Raw genomic sequence first — 26,289 nt, forward strand, 5'->3', positions numbered from 1 at the left:
ACTTTTATCAAGTAGTAGACTATAAATTAATGCACAAAAAAGATAAAGCAAAAGGCTCCGGCACCGCGACTCATGTTTGCATATGAACCAGCAGACCGTGGCTCCAGTCGTGCATAACGTTCAATGCCTCATCTGCAAAAAAGTGGGTGCAAAAGGAGAACTTCCTAGGAGGTCACCCATCATAGTACTACTCTCACCCAAACACGCTTAAGTGTGGAGTTCAATGGGATCTGGTACAATAGTGCTAGTATGAACGCACTCCTTCTATTCCGCTCTACAAATATATATACCCATTCTCCTTCCCGACACCTCGACTCACACCCAGATGAAAGGACCGCCCACCTCACCTCATTTTTCGTTGTTTTACAATGCAAGATACTCGTAGTGACACTCTTATCATGTGGTGACTATAAATGAATGCACGAAAAAAATTAACCAAAATGCCCCAATGCCGCGACTCATGCTAGCAAATGAACCATCAGATTATGGCTCTAATTGCGCGTAACGTTTAATGCCCCATCCGCAAAAAGACGGAAGCAACACAAGGACTTCCTAAGAGATCACTCATCCTAGTGCTACTCTCTCCCAAACACGCTTAACTGAGGAGTTATGATGGGATACGGTGCATTAGTGCTGGTATGATGCCACCCATCCTATTCCGCACTGCAAATGCATATACCCTTTCTCCTTCCCTTCCCCCTCCCATCATTTATTTCGCTATGTGCGCACATCGCAACTCTGCTTCTAATTCTAATATCAAGCAAAATGATTTAGTGCCTCGACTCACACCAAGATGAACGGACTGCCTGTCGCACCTTTGTTTTGGTTGTTCTACTATTTAAAATACTCGTAATGACACTCTTATCACATGATGGAATATAAATGAATATACAAAAAATATAAAGCAAAATGTCCAGGCACTACGACTCACGTTTGCACATGAAGCGGCAGACCGTGGCTCGAGTCGCATATAATGTTCAACGCGCCATCCGCAAAAAGACGGGTGCAAAACCAGGACGTCCTAGAAGGTCACTCATCCTAGTACTACTTTCGCCCAAGCACGCTTAAGTGCAGAGTTCAATGGGATATGGTATAATAGAGCTGGTATGATCACACCCTTTCTATTCTATGGTGTAAATATATATACCCCTTCTCCTTCCCTCCCCCCCCCGTCATTTTTTTTACTGTGCGTGCACACCGCACCTCTATTTCTACTTCTAACATCAAGCTAAATGCTCCGGTGCCTCGACTCACACCCAGATGAAAGAACTGCCTGCTGCACCTCATTTTTTATTATTCTAGTTTGTAAAATACTCGTAGTGACACTCTTATCACGTGATGGACTATAAATGGAAGCACAAAAAATATTAAGCAAAATGCCCCAGTGCCGCAACTCACGCTGGTGAATGAACTAGCAGACTCTGGCTCCAGTTGCAATAACGTTTAACGCTCCATCTATAAAAAGACAAGTGCAACATGAGGACTTCCCAAGAGATCACCCATCCTAATACTACTCTCGCCCAAGCATACTTAACTGCGAAGTTCTCATGGGATCCGGTGCATTAGTGCTGCCATGATCGCACATGTCCCATTCCTTGCTGCATATACATATACTCCTTCTCCTTCCCTCCCCCCTCCCATCATTTATTTCGCTGTGTGCGCACACTGTACCTTTACTTTTAGTTCTAATATAGAGTGAAATACACCGGTGCCTTGACTCACGGTTAGATTAACAGATCGCCTGTCGCATCTCTATTTTAATTGTTCTACTATGTAAGATACTCATAATGACACTCTTATTTCGTGATACACTATAAATGAATGTAAGAAAAATATGAAGCAAAATGCCCCGACTCCGCAACTCACACCGGTGGACCGTGTCTCTAAAAAAAGGGATGCAATACGAAGACTTCCTAGAAGGTCACCCATCTTAGTACGACTCTCGTCCAAGCATGTTTAGTTGTGAGTTCTGATGAGATTTGCTGCATTAGTGCTGGTATGATCGCACCCATCCCATTCTGCGCTGAAAATGCATGTGCCCTTTCTCCTTCCCTCCCCCTTCCTATCATATGTTTCACAATACGCGCACACCTTACCTCTACTTTTAGTTCTAATATTAAGCGAAATGCCCTAGCGCCTTAACTCATACCCAGATGAACGGACCGCCCACCGCACCTCTGTTTTCGTTGTTTTACTAATTAAGATGCTCATAATGACTCTCTTATCACATGAAGGACTATAAATAAATGTACAAAAAATATTAAGCAAAATGCCCAGACACCACGTCTCAAACCGGCAGACTGTGGCTCTAGTTGCGCATGACGTTTAACTCTCCATCATAAAAAAGATGAGTGCAACATGAAGACTTCCTAGGAGATCACCCATCCTATTACTACTCTCGTCCAAGCACGTTTAATTGCGGAGTTCTTATGGGATCTGGCGCATTAGTGCTAACCCACCCCTCCCAATCTGCGATGTAAATACATATACCCTTTCTCCTTTCTTCCCTCCTCCTGTCATTTTTTTCTTTATGCACGCACACCGCACCTCTACTTCTAGTTCTAATATCAAATAAAATGCTTCAGCACCTCGACTCATGCTAAGATGAACTTCGCCCGCCATACCTCATTTTTTATTGTTCTACTATGTAAGACGCTCATAATGATACTCTTATCACGTGGTGGACTATAAATGAATTGACAAAACATATTAAGGGATTTGACACTACGAATCACACCAGTGAATGAACCGGCAGAACATGGCTCTGATTACTCGTAATGTTTAACATCTTGTTTGTAAAAAGATGAGTGCAACACGAGGACTTCCTAAGGGGACAACCATCCTATTACTACTCTTGCCCAAGCACACTTAACTGTGAAATTCTGATGAGATACAGTGATTAGTGCCTGGATGATCGCACCCATACCATTCCACGCTGTAAATACATATATCCCTTCTCTTTCCCTCCCCCCTTCCTTCATTTGTTTCACTATGCGTGCACACCGCATCTCTGCTTTTAGTTTTAATATCAAGCAAAATTTTTCGGTGCCTTGACTCATGCCCATATGAATGGACCACCTGCCGCACCTCTTTTTTCATTGTTATAATATGTAAGATGCTCGTAATGACACTCTTATCACGTGGTGAATTATAAATAAATGCATGAAAAATATTAAGATATATGCCCCGCTGCCGCGACTCATGCTAGCAAATGAACTAGCAAACCGTGGCTCTGGTCGCGCGTAAAGTTTAACCCCCTGTCTGCAAAAAGATGGGTGCAACACAAGAACTTTTTAAGAGGTCACCAATCCTAGTACTACTCTTGCCCAAGTATGCTTAATTTTAGAGTTCTGATGGGATTCGGTGCATTAGTACTGGTATGATCGCACTCGTTCCATTCCGCGTTACAAATACATGTACCCCTTCTCCTTCCCTCCCCCTGCCTGTCATTTATTTCGCTATGCGCGTACATCGTACCTCTTCTTCTAGTTTTAATATCAAGAAAAATACCCCAGCACCTCGACTCACGCCCAGATGAACGGAGACCTATTGCACCTCATTTTTCATTGTTCTATTATGTAAGATATTTGTAATGAAACTCTTATCACGTGAAGGACTATAAATAAATGCACGAAAAATATTAAGCAAAATACCCCTGCGCTGTGAGTTTTGCTGGCGGACTGTGGCTCCGGTCGCGCGTAACGTTTAACGCTCCGTGTACAAAATGACGGGTGCAACAAAAGTACTTCCTAAGAGGTCACCCATCCTAGTACTACTCTCATACAAGCACACTTAGCTACAGAGTTCTGATGGGATCCAGTGCATTAGTGCTGGTATGATCACAATAGTCCATTTTACGCTACCCATACATATACCCCTTATCCTTCCCTCCCCTCTTCCATCATTTATTTTGTTGTTTACGCACATTGCACCTTTTCTTCTAGTTCTAATATAGAGCAAAATGTCCTACCGCTTTGACTCACGCCCAGATGAACGGACCACCCGCCGTACCTCTATTTTTATTGTTCTACTATGTACGATACTCATAATGATACTTTTTTTCGTGATGAACTACAAACGAATGCACAAAAAATATTAAGTAAAATGCCCCAACGCTAGGACTCATGTCGGCGGACTGTTGCTCCAGTTCTGCGTAACCTGTAATGCCCCATCCGCAAAAAGACAGGTGCAAAATGAGGACTTGCTAGGAGGTCACTCATCCTAGTACTACTCTCGCCAAAGCAAGCTTAACTGCGGGGTTCTGGTGCATTAGTGCTGGTATGATTGCAACTGTAACATTCTGGGCTGCAACTACATATATTCCTTATCTTTCCCTCCACCCTCTTGTCATTTATTTCGTTGTGCGCACATACCGTACCTCTGCTTCTAGTACTAATATCAAGCGACATGCCCCAGCACCTCGACTCACGTCCAAATAAATGGACCACCCACCATACCTCATTTTTTATTGTTCTACTATATAAAATGCTCATAATGACATCCTTACCACGTCGTGGACTATAAATAAATGCATGAAAAATATTAAGTAAAATGTCTCGGCATCATGACTCACGCTGGCGGACTGTGGCTTTGCTTGTGCGTAATGTTTAACGCCTCGTCCGATAAAAGATAGGTGCAACAAGAAGACTTCCCAGGAGGTCATCCGTCCTAGTACTACTCTCACCCAAGCACACTTAACTACTAAGTTTTGATGGGATCCGATGCATCAGTGCTAGTATGATCGCACCTATCCCATACCACAATGCAAATACATCTACCACTTCTCCTTCCCTCCCCCCTCCCGTCATTTATTTTGTTGTGTGCGCACATCGCACCTCTGCTTCTATTTCTAATATAGAGTAAAATGCCTCGGCGCCTCGACTCAGGCCCAGAAGTACGGACTGCCCGTCGCACCTCTGTTTTCGTTGTTCTATTATTTAAGATGCTCCTAATGACAGCCTTATCATGTTGTGGACTATAAATGAATGCACAAAAAGTATTAAGCAACATGCCTCACCACTGCGACTCACGTCGGCAAATGAACCGGTGGAACATGGCTCCGATCGCGTATAATGTTTAACAACCCGTTTTTTTATGGTGGACTATAAATAAATGCACAAAAAATATTAAGCAATCCTGCACCGCAACTCACACCGGTGAATGAACTAACAGAATGTGGCTCTTGTCACGTGTAACATTTAATGCCCCATCCGCAAAAAGACAGGTGTAACCCGAGGACTTCCCAGGAGGACACCAATCATAGTACTACTCTCGCCCAAGTACACTTAACTGCAGAGTTCTGATAGGATACGATGATTAGTGCTGACATGATCGCACCCTTACCATACTGCACTGCAAATACATATATCCCTTCTCCTTCCCTCCTCCCTCCCATAATTTGTTTTGCTATGTACGCATACCACACCTCTGCTTTTAGTTTTAATATCAAGCAAAATGTCTCAGCATCTTAACTCACGCCTAGATGAACGGATCGCCCGCTGCACCTCTTTTTTCATTTTTATACTATGTAAGATGCTCGTAATGACACTCTTATCATGTGGTGGATTATAAATGAATACATGAAAAAAAATTAAGATAAATGCCCCAGCACTGCGACTCACGCTTACGAATGAACCGGCATACCATGGCTCCAGTCACTCGTAATGTTTAACGCCTTATCCGTAAAAAGATGAGTGCAACACGAGGACTTTGCAGGAGGTCTCCCATCTTAGTACTATTCTCGTCCAAGCATGTTTAGTTGTTGAGTTCTGATGGGATCCGTTGCATTAATGTTGGTATGATTGCACCCGTCCCATTTTACGTTGCAAATGCATATACCCCTTCTCTTTCCTGCCCACCTCCCATCATTTATTTCGTTGTGCGCGAATATTGTACCTCTTCTTCTAGTTCTAATATCAAGTGAAATGCCCCGGCACCTCAACTTACGCCAAGATAAACAAACCACCTGCCACACCTTTGATTTTGTTATTCTTCTATATAAGATACTCGTAATGACACTCTTATCTCGTGATGGATTATAAATGAATACATGAAAAATGTTAAGCAAAATGCCCTAGTGCCGCGATTCATGCCGACATATGAACCAGCGGACTGTGTCTTTCGTTGCCCATAATGTTTAACGCGCTAGTTGTAAAAAGACGGGTGCAACACGAGAACTTCCCAAGAGTTCGCCCATCGTACTAATACTCTTGCCCAAGCACGCTTAACTACAAAATTCTGATGAGATCCAGTGCATTAGTGATGGTATAATCCCAACCGTACCATTCTGCGCTGCAAAAACATATACTCATTCTCTGGTCGCGTGTAACGTTGAATGCCCCATTTGTAAAAAGACAGGTGCAACAAGAGGACTTTCCAGGAGGTCACCCGTCCTAGTACTACTCTCGCCCAAGCACACTTAACTACGGAGTTTTGATGAAATCCAGTGCATTAGTGCTAGTTTGATCGCACCTATCTTGCTAAGCGCTGCAAATACATATACCCTTTCTCCTTTCCTTCCCCTCCCATTATTTGTTTTGTTGTGCGTGCACACTGTACCTTTACTTCTAATTCTAATATTAATTGAAATGCACCGTGCGATTTGACTCACGCTCAGTTGAATGGTCCGCTTGCTGCATATCTGTTTCTATTGTTCTACTATGTAAGATACTAGTAATGATACTGTTATTACATGGTGCACTATAAAAGAATGCACAAAAAATATTAAAAAAAAATGCTCCGGCACCGCTACTCACATTTACGAATGAACCAGCGGACTGTGGCTTCAGTCGCACGTAATGTTTAACGTCTCGTCTGTAAAAAAATGGGTGCAATACGAGAACTTTCTAGTCCAAGCACGCTTAACTATGAAGTTCTGATGGGATATGGTGCATTAGTGCTGGTATGATCGCACTCGTCCCTTTCAGTGTTGCAAATATATGTACACATTCTCCTTCCCTCCCCCCTCCGATAATTTATTTCACTGTGCACACACACTGCACCTCTGCTTATAGTTTTAATATCAAGTGAAATGCCCCAGTGCCTCAACTGATGCCCCGATGAATGGACTTCCCACTACACCTCTGTTTTTGTTGCTATAATTTGTAAGATACTTGTAATGAGACTCTTATCACATAGTGGGCTATAAATGAATGCATGAAAAATATTAAACTAAATGCCCCGGTGCCGCGACTCATACTGGAAAATAAACTAACAGACCATGCCTCTAGTCACGTGTAACATTTAACGCCTCATTCGCAAAAAGAGGGGTGCAACACGAGTACTTTCCAAGAGGTCACCCATCCTAATACTACTCTTACCCAAGTATGCTTAACTGCGGAGTTTAGATCAGATCAGGTGCATTAGTGGTGGTATCACCACACTAGTACCATTTCGCGTTGCAAAAACAAATAACCCTTCCATTTCACTCCCTACTCTCGTCATTATTTTCGCTGTCCACGAACACCGCACCTCTACGTATAGTTTTAATATCAAGTAAAATTCCCCGGTGCCTCGACTCACGCCTAGATGAACAGACTGCCCGCCGCACCTAGTTTTTCATTGTTCCACTATGTAAAATGCTCATAATGAAACTTTTATCACGTGGTGGACTATAAATGAATGCACAAAAAATATTAAGTAAAATGTTCTGGTGTCGGACTCACTCTGAGGGACTGTGACTTTGGTCTCACATAACATTTAGCGTGCTTGGGTAAGAGTAGTATTAGGATGAGTGACCTCCTAGAAAGACATCGTGTTGCTCCCGTCTTTTTGCTGACGGGGCGTTAAACGTTATGCAGTGACCAGAGCCACAGTTTGCCAGCATAATGGTGCTAGGGTATTTTTGTTTAATATTTTTCGTGCATTCATTTATAGTCCACCACGTGATAAGAGTATAATTATGATTATTTTACATAGTAGATTAATGAAAAATGAGGTTCGACAGGTGATCTGTTCATCTGGGTGAGAGTTGAGTCGTCAAGACATTTTGCTTGATATTAGAAAAAGAAACAGATGTACGATGTTCGCACACAGTGAAACAAACGATGGGAGGGAGAAGGAAAATAGATGGGGTATATCTATTTGCAGCGCAGAATGGAACAGGTGCGATCATACAAACACTAATACACCGGATCCAATCAGAACCCCACAGTTAAGCGTGCTTGGATGAGAGTAGTACTAGCATGGGTGTGACCTCTTGAAAAGTCCTCATTTTACACCTGTCTTTTTAGGAACTGGGCGTTAAACGTTACGCGTACACCTGTCTTTTTAGGAACTGGGCGTTAAACGTTACGCGTGACTGGAACCACAGTCCACTGGCGTGAGTCGCAGTGTTGGAGTATTTTGCTTAATATTTTTCATGCATTCATTTATAGTCCACTACATGATAAGAGTGTCATTACAAGTATCTTACATAGTAGAACAATAAAAACAGAGGTGCAACAGACGGCCCATTTATCTAGGTGTGAGTCGAGGTGCCAAGATATTTTGCTTTATATTAGAACAAGAAGCAGAGGTGTGGTGTGCATGCATAGTGAAACAAATGACGGGAGTGGGAAGGAAAGGAGAAGGGATATATGTATTTGATGCGCAAAATGGAATGGGTGCCATCATATTAGCACTAATATACCGGATCCTATCAGAACTCAGCAGTTAATCGTGCTTGGGCGAGAGTAGTACTAGGATGAATAATCCTGTGAATTCCTCGTGTTGCACTCGTCATTTTACGGATGGGTCGTTAAACGTTACGCGCGATCGGAGACACAGTACGCCGGTTCATTCGCCAACGTGAATCGCGGTGCCTGGTCATTTTGTTTAATATTTTTTGTGCATTTATTATAGTCCATGATGGGATAAGAGCGTCGTTACGAATATCTTACATTGTAGAACAACAAAAACAGAGGTGCGGTTGGTGGTTCATTAATCTAGGCGTGAGTCGAGACGTCAGGGCATTTTGCTCTATATTAAAACTAAAAGTAGAGTCACAGTGCTCGCACTTAGTGAAACAAATGACGGGAGGGGGGAGGGATAGAAAAGGGGTATATGTATTTGCAGCGCAAAATAGAATGGTTGTGATCATACTAGTACTAATGCAACGGATCCCATAAGAACTTTGTAGTTAAGCGTACTTGGGCGAGAGTAGTACTAGGATGGGTGATCTCCTTGGAAGTCCTCGTGTTGCATTCGTCTTTTTGCGGATGAGGCATAAAACATTACATGCAATCGGAGCCACGATCCATATATATTCACCGACGTGAGTCGCGTCATCAGGGTATTTTGCTTTATCTTTCTTGTGCATTTATTTATAGTCCACCACGTGATAAGAGTATAATTACGAGCATCTTACATAGTAGAACAACAAAATAAAAGGTGCGAGAGGTGATCCGTTCTTCTGGGCATGAGTTGAGGTGCTGGGGCATTTCGCTTGATGTTAGAACTACAAGTAGAGGTGCGGTTTGCATGCACTTCGAAACAAATGATGGGACGGGGTAGGGAAGGAGTAGGGATATATGCATTTGAGCGCGAAATAGGACCGGTGTTATCACACCAGCACTAATACACCAGATCCCATCCGAACTCGAAGCTAAGCATTTTTGGGCAAGAGAAGTACTAAGATGGGTGGTCTCCTAGGAGGTCCTCATGTTGCATAAGTCTTTTTGCAGATGCGAGGCTAGTGCAATGGTCCACCAGATCATTCGCCAGCGTGAGTCGCGGCACCGAGACATTTTGCTTAATTTTTTTCATGCATTCATTTATAGTTTACCACATGATAAGAGTGTTATTATCATTATCTTAATTAATATAACAACAAAAACAAAGGTGCGACGGGTAGTCCGTTCATCTGGGCTTTAGTCGAGGCACTAGGGCATTTCGCTTGATACTAGAACTAGAAGTAGAGGTGAGGTGCGTGCGCACAGTGAAACAAATGATGAGTGGGGAATGGAAGGAGAAGGGACATATGCATTTGCAACGAGGAATGGGACATGTACGATTATACTAGCACTAATGCATCAATCCCATCATAACTCGCAGCTAAGTGTGCTTAGGCAAGAGTAGTACTGAGATGGGTGACCTCCTAGTAAGTTCTTGTGTTACATCCGTCTTGTTGTGGATGGTGCGTTAAACGTTACGTGCGATCGGAGCCACGGTCCACTAGTTCATTCGCTGGCGTGAGTTGTGGTGCTGAAGTATTTTGCTTAATATTTTTTGTGCACTCATTTATAGTCTACCACATGATAAAAGTGTCATTACGAGCATCTTAAATAGTAAAAAAATATAAAAAAAAAAGGTGCGGCGGGTGGTCTGTTTATCTGGGCGTGAGTCGAGGTGCTAGGAAATTTCACTTGAGATTAGAACTAGAAGCAGAGGTGAGGTACGCGCGCACAGCGAAACAAATGATAGGATGAGGGAGGGAAGAAAAAGGGGCACATGCATTCGCAGCGCATAATGATATAGTTGTGATCATACAAGAATTAATGCATCGGATTCCATCATATGAGACTTTAAACGTTACGCGCGACTGGAGCCATGGCCCGTCGGTTCACTTACAAAAGTGAGTCACGGCACTGGGACATTTTGCTTAATATTTTCGTGCATTCATTTATAATTCACTACGTAATAAAAGTTTCATTATGAGCATCTTACATAATGGAACAACGAAAACAAAGGTACGGTTGGCAGTCCGTTCATCTGGGCGTGAGTTGAGTCGCCGGGCAATTTTGTTTGATATTAGAACTAGAAGTAGAGATATAGTGTGCGCGCATAACGAAACAAATGTGGGAGGGAGGAGAGAAGTAAAAGGGGTATATGTATTTGTAGCGTAAAATGGGATTGGTGTGATCACACCAACATTAATGCACCGTATCCCATCAGAACTCTACAATTAAGCATGCTTGGGTGAAAGTAGTACTAGGATGGGTGATCTCCTGGGAAGACCTCATGTTGCACCCATCTTTTTATAGACGGGGCATTAAATGTTACACACGACCAGAGCCACACTTCACCGATGTGAGTCGTTGTGCCTGGGCATTTTGCTTAATATTTTTTGTGCATTCATTTATAGTCCATGATGTGAGAAGAGTGTCATTACGAGCATCTTACATAATAGAACAATAAAAAATTAGGTGCGGTAGGTGATCCGTTCATCTAAGTATGAGTCGAGCCACTGTGGCATTTCGCTTGATATTAGAACTAGAAGCAGATGTGCGGAGTGCGCGCATAGCAAAACAAATGACGGAATGGGGAGGGAAGGAGAAGGGGTATATGTATCTGCAGTGCAAAATAAAAAGGGTACAATCATACCAGCATTAATCCATCAAATTCCATCAGAACTCAGCAGTTAAGCGTGCTTGGGCGATAGTAGTCCTTAGATTAGTGACCTCCTGTGATGTTTTCGTATTGCACCTATCTTTTTGTAGATGGGGTGTTAAACTTTACGCGGGACTAGAGCCACAGTTTGCTGGTTCATTCGTAAACGTGAGTCGTGCTGGAGAATTTTGCTTAATATTTTTTGTGCATTCAGTTATAGTTCACAACGTCATAAGAGTGTCATTACAAGCATCTTACATAGTAAAACAATGAAAGCAAAGGTAAGGCGGGAAGTCTTTTTATCTGGGCGTGAGTCGAGGCGTCGTGCCATTTAACTTGATATTAGAATTAGAAAAAGAGGTGTGGTATGCGCATAAAGGAAAACAAATGATGGGAGGGGGGAGGAAAGGAAAAAAGGGGCACATGCATTCGCAGCGCAGAATGGGACGTGTGTGATCATACCAGCACTAATGCACCAGATCGCATCAGAATTCTGCAGTTAAGCGTACTTGAGTGAGAGTAGTACTAGGTTGGGTGACCTACTAGGAAGTGCTTGTGTTGCACCTGTCTTTTTGCGAACGGGACATTAAACGTTAAATGAGACTTGAGACACGGTTCGTCTGTTCATTCACCGGCATGAGTCACGGTGCTGGGGCATTTTACTTAATACTTTCCGTGCATTCATTTATTATCCACCACATAATAAGAGTGTTATTACGAGCATTTTACATAATAGAACAACGAAAAATGAGTTGCGACAGGCAGTCCATTCATCTGGGTGTGAGTCGAGGCGACAAGGCATTTCACTTGATATTAAAACTAGAAGTAGAGGTACAGTGTGCGCGCACAGCAAAAAAAATTATGGGAGGGGGGAGGGAAGGAGAAAGGGTATATGTATATGCAGTGCGGAATGGGACAGGTATGATCATACTAACACTAATGCACCGGATGCTATTAGAACTCGTAGCTAAGCGTGCTTGGGCAAGAGTAGTATTAAGATGAGTGACGTCCTGGGAAGTTCTCATGTTGTACCAGTCAGAAGGGGAGTTAAGCGTTATGCGTGACCAGATCCACAGTCTGCCGGTTCATTTGTCGGTGTGAGTTGCGGTGCCGGGACATTTTGTTTTATCTCTTTAATGCATTCATTTATAGCCTACCACGTGATAAGAGTGTCATTATGAGCATCTTACATAGTAGAAAAATAAAAAAAGAGGTACGGCGGGCGATCTGCTCATTTCTGCATGAGTTGAGGCACCAGGGCATTTTACCTACTATTAGAACTAGAAGCATAGATGCGGTGTGCGCGCACAACAAAACAAATGGTAGGAGGGGGAAGGGAATGAGTAGGGGTATATGCATTTGAGCACAAAATGGGAAGGGTGCGATCATACCAATACTAATGCACCGGATTCCATCAGAACTCCACAGCTAAGCGTGCTTGGGTGAGAGTAGTATTAGATTGGTTACCTACTAGGAAATCCTCGTGTTGCACTCGTCTTTTTGTAGACGGGGTGTTAAACGTTACGAACGATCAAAGCCACGGTCTGCTGGTTCACTCGCTCGTGTGAGTTGCTGGGTCGGGGCATTTTGCTTAATATTTTTTGAGCATTCATTTATAGTCTACCACGTGATAAGTGTCATTACGAGCATCTTACATAATAGAACAACAACAAAAAAATGCGGTGGGTGATCTGTTCATCTGGGCCTGAGTTGAGGCGTTAGGGCCTTTCACTTAATATTAGAACTAGAAGCAGAGGTGCGGTGTACGCGCACAACGAAACAAATGTTGGGATTGGGGAGGAAATGACTAGGGGTACATGCATTTGAGCGCGAAATGGGAAATGTACCTTTATACTAACATTAATACACCGGATCCCATCAGAACTCCACCCTTAAGCGTGTTTGGGCAAGAGTAGTTCTGAGATGGGTGACCTCCTAGGAAATTCTCGTGTTGCACCCATCTTTTTGCTAATGGGGCATTAAACATTACACGTGACCGGAGCCACAGTCAGCCGGTTCATTCACCCATATGAGTCACGGTCCTGAGGTATTTTGCTTAATACTTTTTCAAACATTCATTTATAGTCTACCACGTGATAAGAGTATCATTATGAGCATCTTAATTAGTATAACAATGAAAACAAAGGTGCGGCGGGCGATCCGTTCATCTGAGCGTGAGTCGAACCGCCAGCGCATGTCACTTGATATTAAAATTAGAAGCAAAGATATGGTATGCACACACAGCGAAACAAAATGATGGGAGGGGGAGGGAAGGAGAAGGAGTACATGTATTTACAGAGTGAAATATGAGTGGTTTGATCATACCAGCACTAATGCACCGGATCCTATCAGAACTCTGTAGTTAAGCATGCTTGGGCGAGAGTAGTACTATGATGGGGGTGACATGCTGGGAAGTCCTCTTATTGCACCCGTCTTTTTGCAGACGGGGCATTAAACGTTACACGCGACAGAAGCCAAAATCTACCGACATGAGTCGCGGTGCCGGAGTGTTTTGGTTAATATTTTTCATGCATTTATTTATAGTCCACCATGTGATAAAAGTGTCATTACGAGCATCTTATAGAGTAGAACAACGAAAAATGAGGTGTGGTGGGTAGTCTATTCATCTGGGCATCTATCGAGCCGCAGGGGCATCTTACTTGATATTAGAACTAGAAATAGAGGGACAGTGCACGCGCACAGTGAAACAAATAATGGGAGGGGGGAAGAAAGGAGAAAGGGCATATGTATTTACAGTGCAAAATGGAAAGGGTGTGATCACACCAGCACTAATGCATCGGATCTCATTAGAACTCAGCAGTCAAGCGTGCTTAGGCGAGAGTACTACTAGGATTGGTGACCTCCTTTGAAGTTTTCGTGTTGCACTTATCTTTTTGCAGACATGGTGTTGTTATGTGCGATCGGAGCCACGGTCTGCCGGTTCATTCACAAACATGAGTCGCAACGCTGGGGCTTTTTGCTTAATATTTTTCGTGAATTTGTTTATAATCTACAATGTGATAAGAATGTCATTATGAGTATCTTACATAGTAGAACAATAAAAATAGAGGTGCGACGAGCAATCTATTCATCTAGGCGTGATTCGAGGCTCCGAACCTTTTCACTTAGTATTAGAACTAGAAGTAGAGGTGTGGTGTGTGTGCACAACGAAATAATTGATGGGAGGGAGGACAGAAGCAGAATGGGTATATGTATTTGCAGTGCAAAATGGAACTAATGTGATCACACCAACACTAATACACCAGATCCCATCAGAACTCTGTAGTCAAACGTGTTTGGGCAAGAGTAGTACAAGGATTGGTGACCTCCTGGGAAGACCTCATATTTTTAAAGACGGGGCTTTAAACATTACACGCGACTGGAGCTACAGTCTGCCGACGTGAGTTGCGGCGCTGGTGCATTTTGCTTAATATTTTTTTTAGATTCATTTATCGTCCATCACATGATAAGAGTGTCATTACGAGCATCTTACATAGTAGAACAATAAAAAAAGAGGTGCGGTGGGCAGTCCTTTCATCTGGGCATGAGTCGAGCCGTCGGGGTATTTCGTTTGATATTAAAACTAGAAACAGAGATGCGGAGTTCGCAAATAGCGAAACAAATGATGGGATGGGGGAGGGAAGGAGAAGGGGTGTATGTATTTGCAGCACAAAAGGGAAAAAGTGCGATCATACCAGCACTAATGCATCGGATCCCATCAAAACTCAGCAGTTAAGTGTGCTTGGGCGAGAGTAGTGCTAGGATTGGTGACCACCTAGAAAGTTTTGGTGTTGCACCAGTCTTTTTACAGACGGGGCGTTAAATGTTATGCACGACCATAGCTACAGTCCACCAGTTCATTCAGAAACGTGAGTCGCGGCGTCGGGGCATTTTGCTTAATATTTTTCGTGCATTCATTTATTGTCCACCATGTGGTCCGTTTATCTAGGCATGAGTGGAGCCGCCGTGGCATTTTGGTTGATATTAGAACTAGAAGAAGAGATGTGGTGTGCACGCACATCAAAACAAATGAAGGAAGGAGGGAGGGAAGGAGTAGGGGTACATGCATTTGAGCGCAAAATTAGAAGGGTGCGATCATACCAACACTAATGCACTGGATCCCATAAGAACTCTGCAGTTAAGCATGTTTGGGCGAGAGTAGTACTAAGATGGGTGGCCTCCTGGGAAGTTCTCGTGTTGCGCCCATCTTCTTAGGGGCGGGGTGTTAAAGGTAACGCGCGATTGGAGCGATGGTCTGCTAGTTCATTTGCAAACGTGAGTCCCAGTGCATGGACATTTTGCTTAATATTTTTCGTGTATTCATTTATAATCCACCACGTGATAAAAGTTTCATTACGAGCATCTTACATAGTAAAACAATGAAAACAGAGGTACGACGACCAGTCCGTTTATCTTGGTGGAGTCGAGGTGCCTGGACATTTCACTTAATATTATAACTACAAGCAGAGGTTCGATGTTCGCGTACAGCGAAACAAATAATGGGAGGGGGGAGGAAAGTAGAAGGGGTATAGTATTTGTAGCACATAATGGAATAGGTGCGATCATACCAGCACTAATGTACCGGATCCCATCAGAACTCTACAGTAGAGTGTGCTTGAGTGAGAGTAGTACTAGGGTGGGTGATCTCTTGGAAAGTTCTCATGTTACATCCGTCTTTTTGCAGATGGGGCGTTAAACGTTACACGCAACCGGATCCACTATCCACTAGTTCATTCACAAACATAAGTCGTGGCACTGAGGCATTTTGCTTCATCTTTTTCGTACATGCATTTATAGTCTTCAAAATAGTAAATTAGCACAGAAAATCAAATATACATATATCATGCCAATTAATAGAGAAAATTAAATTAATCATGAAATGCACAGATTTTTTGTGTCATGCTTGGTGAAGTCATTACAAACTTCCATCTCTGAGGGCAGATACAGATTTCTAACTGCCCAAGTGGAATGACCAAATCAGATAAAAATACGGCAATTAGCTCAGGCCCACTTCTGGCTGGCCAAACTATGGTATGATCTATTACCACGACCGTATCAACTATAGTGGTTCTAACTGATATCTATGGTCACGATATTACTTAGCTACGAGTGACCTCTACAGATAGTGCGATACCACTATCGTCAGAGGGCACGTCGTCACCCATTGGGAGTAGTCCTATTACATCTTTTCATACTAGATAGGGGAGGGAGAAATAGATATCCCGAAGGGCAAGGAGAATAGATACCCCTCAGAGATAAAAAGTCTAACGAGACACTTGATGCAATATGCATGTCAATACAGATATACTTTGGACAATACAGTCTTCATTATATTTTTCTCTTTTTTTTTATTTTACTTTTATTATCACGAATTACATATTATATTTATTACATGCAAATTCATCAAGTGTTAGTAAATCACATAGCATGGTTAAAAATCAGAATAATTCGACTCATTTGAATACAGAGGCGTGCAAAATAGGCAAAATAACTATCATATTAAATTTTCTTACTTAAAAATACTTTTTAAGATGTCAAAAGTAATACTAGATTCCTTACTAAAACCTTGATGTTTTCTTCTTCACCATTTTCCTTTCCTTTCTTCTTTCACTATTTTACTATCTCTCTTTCTCTTTCTCTCTCTCTCTCTAACCTCTGAAATATGAAAGAAATGGAAGTGTGGAGAGGAAGGGAAGGGGAAGGGCAATTTATAGAATTTTTGAACAGTTGAATTTGGGCCAAGTGGTGAAATCCGGTGAAGAGAGAGGAGAAAAAAATTCTTAGCACAAAAAATGAGGGAGAAAAATTTCCTCCACTGGCGGTAGTGGAACACCACCAAAGGTAGCGCCAGAGCACTCCCCAAGGTGGCAGTGCTTGGCCAGCACGTTGTAGGCTAGCCTGCAGGCACACATGGCCTATCCACGTAGGCCTGCTATGCAGACAGCACGCGCACAGTTTGCGGCACCAGTCTTTGCATGAAATGATGTGCGAATGGACCACCTACGCGTGATAGGATGTGCACGCAGGTCTTGGCCAGATGCCTTGCTCGCGAAGGGGACGTGCGCACTGTGCACCGAGACGTGCATGCGCGTTATGCGCACAACCTATGTGGGTGTGCGTGTTGAGGGGACATGGACGTTGTGTGCACAAACCATACGTGCTAGCGTGCGCATTGTGCACAGGCCCCGTGGCCACTCAGCAGTGCCCAGCACCCGCATGGGCAAACCATTTTCTTGCGAGATTTTTTCCACGAGTAGGTTTTCTCCCATTTTGCTGTTTTTTGATTTTTTTCTAAATTTTCCTTTTGAAATAAAAGAAAATAATCTAAAATAAATTTTTAAAAAATAAAATTAATAAAATAAATAAAAATAAAAATTGATCAAAATCACAAATCTCGAGAACAACGTAAATTAATTTAAATTCAAGGCAATTAAAGGCCCAAATAAATAGTGTTTTCAAATCATTTTAGAACAGTGATAAGCGGGGTATTACATTACCTAAGGTGACAGCAGCGCACTGCTCGAGGTGACAATGCCCCCAGCCGGCATGCTGGGTGCCACGCGCGCAGGGCCTATCCGCACAAGCAGGCTACACGGACGATGGGTGCATAGTCTATGGTGCCTGTCCGTATGCGAAGTCACTCCGTAGGACCTGTCCCTATGTTGTGCATGCAGATGGGACATGCGCACTGTGCGCACGTCCTGTGCGTGTGTGCGTGCGAATGGGATGTGCGCGATATGCACACATATCACGTCTGATGCTCATGCGTACACAGGCACACAGTGCGTGGCATCCGTGCGGGTGGCTCTCCTTCCCTGCGGGATTTTTCTTGCAAGATTTCTTCCTGTTTTGCTATTTTTTCCCAATTTTCTAAAATTAAATTAAATAATAAAAATTAAAATTAAATAAAATGAAATAAAAGCAATAACTAAAAATCACCTAATTTACGAATTACGATAAATAATACGCAGTGTAATTTAAATGAGTTTAATACGCCAAAGGCCTGAACAAAAAGAGTTTTCTAAATTAATTAAGTACAACGATGGGCAGGGTGTTACATCCCCCCCCCCACCTTAATAATATTTGGTTTCCAAATTTGTCTCGAACAGGTTTGGATTCTTTTCCCTCAATTTGCTCTCCAACTCCCACGTGGCTTCCTCGGGGGTATGATGCTGCCATCGCACCTTCACCATGGAATCATCTTGTTAAGCAAGATCTTATTGATCCACCCAAGAATATCCACAAGAACATCCTCATAAGTCATGTCGGCTTGTACCTGCACCTTATTGCGAGGAATAATATGAGAAGGATAAGGGTGGTACCTCTTAAGCATTGAGAGAAATGCATCATATAGACCCGTAAATTCTTTAGATAGAGTGAGGCAGTATGCCACGGGTCCAATGCGCTCGGTGATCCAAAAAGGTCGCAAAAAATGAGGGCTTAACTTCTCTCTCTTCCCAAACGCATCTTTCCCCCTTATAGGAAAAAATCTTGAGGAAAATCTGATCTCCCACGGCAAACTTTAAGGATCGCCTACGATTGTCAGCGTAACTCTTCTGACGGTTTTGGGCAGTTGCCATGTTTTTGTGGATGATTGCGATCTTCTCAATGGTCTCTTAAATGAAGTCTAATCCTAAATGGCGCTGGTTTTCAACTTCACTCCAATAAGTAGGAGAACAGCAAGACCTTCCATATAGTGCTTAATACGAGGCCATGTTGATGTTGGAATGATAGCTGTTATTGTAAGCAAATTCACAAAGGGGAAGATACTCATACCAGTTAACACCGAAGTTGAGGGCACAAGCACGTAAAATGTCCTCCAATGTTTAGATCATACGTTCTGACATACCATCCGTTTGAGGATGATAAGCGGTATTAAAATACAACCCAGACCCCAGAGCTTCCTGAAAGATATCCCAGAAGTAGGAGGTAAATCGGGGATTGTGGTAAGACACAATGGATGAGGGAACACCATGAAGTCAAACAATCTCATTAACATATAGGTGGGCTAACTTGCTAGTGGCATTAATGGTTCTAATGGGCAGAAAATAGGTGGTCTTGGTCAGTCTGTCCACGATGACCCATATAGCATTTCGACCAGAACAGGTCCTAGGTAATCCTGTAACAAAATACATAGTGACATGCTCCCATTTTCATTCAGGAATCGGAAGACCTTGTAACAAACCAACGAGTCTCTGATGTTTTACCTTAATCTGCTAACAAGTAAGGCATCGGGAGACATTGTCAACTATATCCTTTTTCATTCCTGGCCATCATGATACATTTTTATAATTTTGGGATGAATGGATAGCTTGTAAACATGGGCGGTCTTAAGAAGATCCGCCCTTACAACAACAAGGACCCAAATTCGGTTCCAGAATTTAAACAGTCCATCATCTAAAATCTTGAACTCTAGAGATTTGTCAGAAGTGAACTTACCTAGGTTCTTAGTGAGTTCCGAGTATGTAGATTGAGCTTCCCAGATTTTCATAAAGAGATCTGGCAGGGCTCGAATTTGGGCAAGATAGGTGTCTTTGCTATAATAGCTAAGGTGGAGAGAAACTGCATAACGTCCATCAATTTTCAACTAGAGGCCATGGTTTGAGCCAACACAATAGACTCTTTTCGGCTTAGTGCATTGACGACCACATTTTCTCTCTCAGGGTGACAGATGATCTTGCAGTCATAGTCCTTTAGAAGATCCATCCAATGTCTCTGTTTCATGTTTAAATCCTTCTACAAAAAGATTAACTTTAAACTCTTATGATCAATATAATTTTTAAAGGTTTGACCATACAGGTAATGACGCCATATCTTCAAGGCAAAGATAATGTTTGCTAGCTTCAGGTTGTGGGTAGGGTAGTTCTGCTCATGAGGTTTCAATTATCAGGACCCATAGGTGACTACTCTACCATCCTGCATCAAGACACACCCCTGGCCAATATGAGATGCATCACAATAGACTTGAAATCTTCTCATATTGTCAAGGAGGATCAACATAAGAATAGAGGTGAGACGATGTTTTAATTCCATGAAGCTTTCACTACACTCATTATTCTAGATGAAGGGTACTCCCTTTCGGGTAAGTCAAGTCAATAGGGTGGCAATCTTAGTGAATCCATCAATGAACCATCGGTAATAACCTACCAAGCCAAAAAAACTACGTTACTCGTAACTCAGCCACATTTGTGGGCGGATTTTAGTTGACCATTGTTTCTATCTTAGACGGGTCTCTGAAAACTACTTCACTGAAATTACATGAGCAAGAAAAGAAACTCGATCCAACCAGAAGGAGCATTTTCTCAGTTTAGTATACAGTTGGTTCTGACAAAGAGTCTCCATCATTTCAGTCAAGTGCATTGCATGTTCTTCAAGGCTATTGGAATACACTAGGATGTCATCAATAAAAACGATGATGTATTGATCTAGTGCATGCATGAAAACTCTATTCATTAGGTCCATGAAGGCTACAGGGGCATTGATTAATCCAAACGGCATTACCCTGAACTCGTATAAATTATACCTGCACCAGAAGGAGATCTTTAAAATATATTCTTCTTTGACTCTCAACTGGTGATATATCATCCTGAGATTAATTTTAGAGAAGACCATGATTCATTGCAGTTGATCAAAGAGGTCGTTAATTTGAGGTAAAGGGGACTTGTTTTTAACGACCACTCAGTTGAGTTTCTGGTAGTCCACATAAAGTCTGAGGGAACCATCTTTTTTCTTCACGAACAACACGGGAGCACTCCAAGAGAAATGGCTAGGGCAGATAAACTTTCGGGTAATAAGATCAGAAAGCTAATGTTCCAGCTCTGTTAGCTCAGTACGACTCATACAATAGGCGGGCTTTGAGATTAGTTGGGTTTTGGGTAGAAATTTAATTAAGAACTCAACTTCTTATGGGGGAGGTAACCTAGGAAGTTTTATGGGAAAGATATCCGAAAAGTTGCAAACAATTGGTATGGCACACACAGCAGGATCAACACCCATATTCCTGTTCATTCAATGGTTAGAAAAAATAATAATAAAAATTTTATTCCTTTTTCGGGGATTGTAAAGTTATAATTTTACTTTTACAATCGATTATAGCTCTATACTTTTTCAACCAGTCCATTCCTTATATCACATCAAATCCTAAAAAATCTAACAGTATCATATCTACAAAGACTTCTATTCTTGAAGCTTTTATCCTATAGCCTTTATATATACAATAGCCTCTAGTAATCCCCTAGAGGGAGTTTCTACCATCAATGTTTGTATTAAAGGTTCTAGTCTAAAATCAAGATTACAAACAAATATATGGGAAATAAAAGAGTGAATAGCATCTGTATCGATCCAAGCCTTAGTAGAAGTGTCATGAATAGAAAGCATACCCTGGATAAGAACAGGAGTAGGAAGAGCACTGGGTTCATCCAAGTGGTACATGCAACCTTGTGCTATAGGTCGGGCTACGTCCTTTGGTCACTGGGGGTAGTCCTTTATAAGGTGTTAGGTGTTTCTGCACTGATAATAGGCATTATTGATACGTCAATAGGGCAGGTCCCCATGCAAGCGATCACAATGCTGACAAGGTTGGTTAGGTCAGGTAGGTTAAATTGTAGGTGGAGGAAAAGCAGGGGAAGGACAACTCTAATTCATTTATCAGGGTGGCTACTTACTGGATCAAGTAATCTCCTCCTAAGCTGCTGAGGTTGTTGTTGGGTACAAACTCGGGCAATGAATTGGTGCTTGGTCAAGATGAGATCTTTGGCCAATTGGGCATGTTCGAGCACCTCCGCATGCGTGCTGGGTCTCAGCATCATGACCCGGTCATAAATGTCAGCACGAAGGGCCTTGAGAAATTTCTTAACTTTTTGGCTTTCGAGGGTGACCATTAGAGGGACAAACCTAGACAATTGAACAAAACGAGCTGCATACTAGGAATCAGTCAAACTCCCTTGACAGAGGTCTTAAAATTACTCCTCTTTCTTTTCTTGAACATAGGCAAGGAAGAAGTTATCAAAGAATACATCAAGGAAAACTTTCCAAGTGGTAGGGATAGGCAGAGCTTTCTTTATAAGTCACCGCTGGTGTTCTACTTCAACCTTTAGCATGAAGGTTGCAAGGGGAACTTTCTGTTCCTCAGTCAGGTCTAGGAAATAAAAGAACTTCTCTATCTTTAGGATCCAGGCTTTTGCTACTAAGGGATCAGGGCCACCTTCAAAGTGTAGGGGTTAAGTTTCTTAAACTTCGCTATGTTATGGGAAATGGATCTCTTGATGTTTCAAAATTCAGGAGCAGGAGGTGGAAAAGGGTTGACTTGATTTTCTCTTATGGCTACAGTTAATCCTTGGATAGCTCGAAAGAGTTTGGCAAATTCAGCCCTGACCAGATGATCTAAGGCACTCAATACGCTCTATGGATGGTCTTCCTTGCATCATTCCTATAAAAGAAAGAAAGACACGAGTTGGTGGTCTAGTTTTAAAAAGAGGACTTATTTATTTTTTCCTAGGTACTCTAAAGAGCTTTTTCTACCTAAGACCTCAGTGTAAGGGATTTGATATGCAATTATTCTATTTTGATATAATCTGTGACATCCTAGATGGTAATTAAGGCAATTGGGTGTCGTATATAGATTTAGAATAACGAGTGCATGATAGAATTTTTATGCAGCAGAATAATTAATATAAATCCCTTACAAATATATATAAGTTTCAATACATACATATAATTGAGACCTGAAATGGCCATAAAATACAAAATAAAACACCAAAAGAATGCCACTTCTTTCACTATGCTATTGACTCATCAGAGTGAAACAATCATGCACTCAAATTTTATAGATTCACGAGATTCTCATAGACTTCCAAGGGTAGGTCAGCCTGCGGTTCCGTAGTTTCTTCCTCATTTGAGGGGAGCATGGAAAGAGTGAGTTCCATATGCTTAGTAAGGAAAATAATATTAAATTAACATCATAAAGCTTTAAAGGTGAATTATTTTAACTTAAAAGCTTACCGTTTGGCCACCTCGTAGACCGATCTTACATTATAAAAAAATTTATTTATTTAGAAAACAGTACATTAATATGAACAATTAAACATACATTATTCTAAATAATAGAAAAAATCAAATAAATCATGAAATGCTCAGATTTTCATGTCATAATTTGCGAAGTCGTTACAACTTCCATCTCTGAAGACAGATACAGATTTCAACTACCCAAGTGAAATGACTAGATTAGATACAGATATAGCCATTTGCTCAAGCCCATTTTTTGCTGGTCAAACCATGGTACAATCTACAACCACAGTCGTACCAACCATAATAACCCTAACAGATATCTATAGTCATGATAGTACTTAGCTAAGGGTGACCCCTAACAAATATTTGCCTTACCACTCTCGTCAGAGGGTACGCCATCATCCATTAGGAGAGATTCTTTTATGTCTTCCCAAACCAGATGGGGGAAGGAGAAACGGATATCCCGAAAGGCTAGGGGAATAGATATCCCTCAGAGATAAAAAGTCTAGCAAGACACTTGATGCAATATATATATTAATACAGATATATAATTCGGTCCATTCATGCTACATTCCACTTTTTTTTTTTTTTTTCTGTTCTTTATTTTTACCAGGCAATAATACCAACTTCATATTATATTTTAGTACATGCAAATCATTACGTGTCTATGATTCACATAGCATGCTTGAAAACAAAAATAATTCGACTTATCTTAAATACAAACACAAAGGCATACAAGTAGGCAAAATCACAATCATCACATTTAATAATATATATTTCCTCCTTCATCGTTCCTCTTTTCTTTTCCTCCCTCTGTCACTAGATTACTCTCTCTCTCTCTCATTTTCTCTCTCTAAATATTGAAAAATAGAAGAATGGGTTGGGAAGACCTATTTATAGAATTTTAGATCTGTTAGACTCGCACCAAGTGGCGAAATCTAGTGAAGAGAGAGGAGAAAAAGATGTTTGGCACAAAAAATGAGGGAGGAGAGCCTCCTCCACCGGCGACAACGGTGTTTTGCCCAAGGTGATGGTGATGCACTACCCGAGGTGGTAGTGCCCCAGCTGGCGTTCTGTAGGCTAGCTTGTAGGCACACAGCCCTCCAGCCACGCACGCAAGCCCAAAGCGCATAGGGCTTATCGTGTAGGCCTGCTGCGCAGACAGCACGTGCACAGTGCGCGACGGCTGTTCATGCACGAAGTGACGCGTGGACGGCCCGCCTGCGCACGACAAGATGTGTGAAGGACTTGTCCTTGCATCGTGCGCGCTATGTGCACATCCCACATCTGTTGTGCGTGCATGCGCACGCACACAATGTGCAACATCCACATGGGTGGCTATGCTTCCTCGCGGGAGTTTTCCCATAGGATTTCTTCCCCTTTCGTCATTTTTATGATTTTTTTTTCAATTTTCTAAAATTAAATTAAATAAAATTAAATGAAAATTAAATAATAGAAATTAAAATTAAATAAAATGAAATAAAAACTAAATAATTAAAAATCAACTAGATTAACGAATTATGATAGTGTAATTTAAACGAGTTTAATGAGGCCAAAGGCCCAAACAAGTAAGCTTTTCTAAATTAATTAAGCACAATGATGGGTGGGGTGTTACAGGGTCCCTATTTATAAAAAATGGAGATCGTTAGATTTGCACTAAGTGGAAAAATCTTGTGAAGAGAAATTCAAGGTGAAATGATGAGATGTGATGATTGACAGATGGATGACGTGACGTTACGGTGGTGCAAACATTTGAGGCACACCGCCCAAACGATAGTGGCATGTCACCCAAGTGATGATAACGCACCGCCCAACTGGTGGGACGCACAGCCTGAGGTAATGCATGCTGCCATGCCTACCACACGCTACAAGCCTAGCAAACTGCACGCGTAGGCCTGCCACGTGAAGGCCTATCGCGTGGATGGCATACATGCTCGGAGTCGAGCTTGTTCGTGTGCGATGGGACGTGTGCAGACCGTGCCTCACGCTCCGCGCGAGACGTGCGCACAGGTGCACGTCCTGTGCTAGCCATGCGCACGCTAGTGCGAGCGGCACGGGGAGCCTGGGTAGGTGAGGTCTTTCTCACGGGTATTTCCGCAGGATTTTCCGTTGCTTCCTCTATTGTTCCCCTAAAATCTTTTCAATTGAATTTAAAATAAATTATCAACAAATAAAATAATTTCAATAATTATTTAAACCAAATAAATATAAAACTAAAATATGAAATTCATTTAAAAAATTAAAATACAAAATTTAAAGAGTTTAAATTGCCTTAGGGCCTGACACGTGAGGGTATGGGAAGGACTGAATCAACTCTTAAAACTCACTCAATGTATGCAATACCAAAACTATAACAACCTAGAATAAACTCCTCCCTCTAATTGACTCTACAATCCTAAAAGGAAAGTAAAAACAAAGACCAGGTGAAATAAACAAGAAAAGAAAAAATACCACAGATTTACCGTTAAGTTGATCCCCACTCCTTGGCTCAACAAGACTTTTGAAGATTCCTTCTTTCTGAAGGACTTGAAGAAGCTAATTTTAGAAAAAATGCCAAAAGAAAAAAAACTAAAGCTCTCAAGAATTCTCTTAAATTTATTTTCAAAGGGTTGTGTTTACATTTTAGGGGCAAAGGTCTACTTATAGCCTTTCCTAAGAAATTTAGATGAGTATAAAATTTTGAGATAATTTAGAAAAATAATATCCTAGATAAAATTCCATCTTAATATAGGATAAAAATACAATAAATAATTATTCTATACCAAATAAATTAATTAAATAATCTTAAGGGATAGAATTACAATAAAATATTAATTAAAATAAACCCATATTTATTCCATGTGAAATTCATATAAAATACATATGGAAATCATATTAAAATAATAGTATAAATAATTAAGATTAAAAATATAATAAATAATAGCTTAGGATAATTCTAAGATTAAAATATTATATAATTAATCCGTAATAATAATA

At 41.5% G+C, this 26,289-nt stretch overlaps 8 pseudogenes; 3 read left to right on the plus strand and 5 right to left on the minus strand.

The window, feature by feature from the left end:
* Nucleotides 1–1,466: 1,466 nt before the first annotated feature.
* LOC148240082 (5S ribosomal RNA) lies at nt 1,467–1,585 on the minus strand (annotated as a pseudogene).
* A 1,687-nt stretch (nt 1,586–3,272) lies between these two features.
* LOC148240083 (5S ribosomal RNA) lies at nt 3,273–3,391 on the minus strand (annotated as a pseudogene).
* A 1,239-nt stretch (nt 3,392–4,630) lies between these two features.
* On the minus strand, nt 4,631–4,749 carry LOC148240084 (5S ribosomal RNA; annotated as a pseudogene).
* A 941-nt stretch (nt 4,750–5,690) lies between these two features.
* Nucleotides 5,691–5,809, minus strand: LOC148240085 (5S ribosomal RNA; annotated as a pseudogene).
* Nucleotides 5,810–6,354: 545 nt separating this feature from the next.
* On the minus strand, nt 6,355–6,473 carry LOC148240086 (5S ribosomal RNA; annotated as a pseudogene).
* A 2,594-nt stretch (nt 6,474–9,067) lies between these two features.
* LOC148240087 (5S ribosomal RNA) lies at nt 9,068–9,186 on the plus strand (annotated as a pseudogene).
* A 3,498-nt stretch (nt 9,187–12,684) lies between these two features.
* LOC148240088 (5S ribosomal RNA) lies at nt 12,685–12,802 on the plus strand (annotated as a pseudogene).
* A 2,592-nt stretch (nt 12,803–15,394) lies between these two features.
* LOC148240089 (5S ribosomal RNA) lies at nt 15,395–15,513 on the plus strand (annotated as a pseudogene).
* Nucleotides 15,514–26,289: the final 10,776 nt, after the last annotated feature.

This window comes from Carica papaya, chromosome 9 (genome assembly GCF_054855325.1).
Source record: "Carica papaya isolate Zhongbai chromosome 9, ASM5485532v1, whole genome shotgun sequence".
NCBI classification, from domain to species: domain Eukaryota; kingdom Viridiplantae; phylum Streptophyta; class Magnoliopsida; order Brassicales; family Caricaceae; genus Carica; species Carica papaya.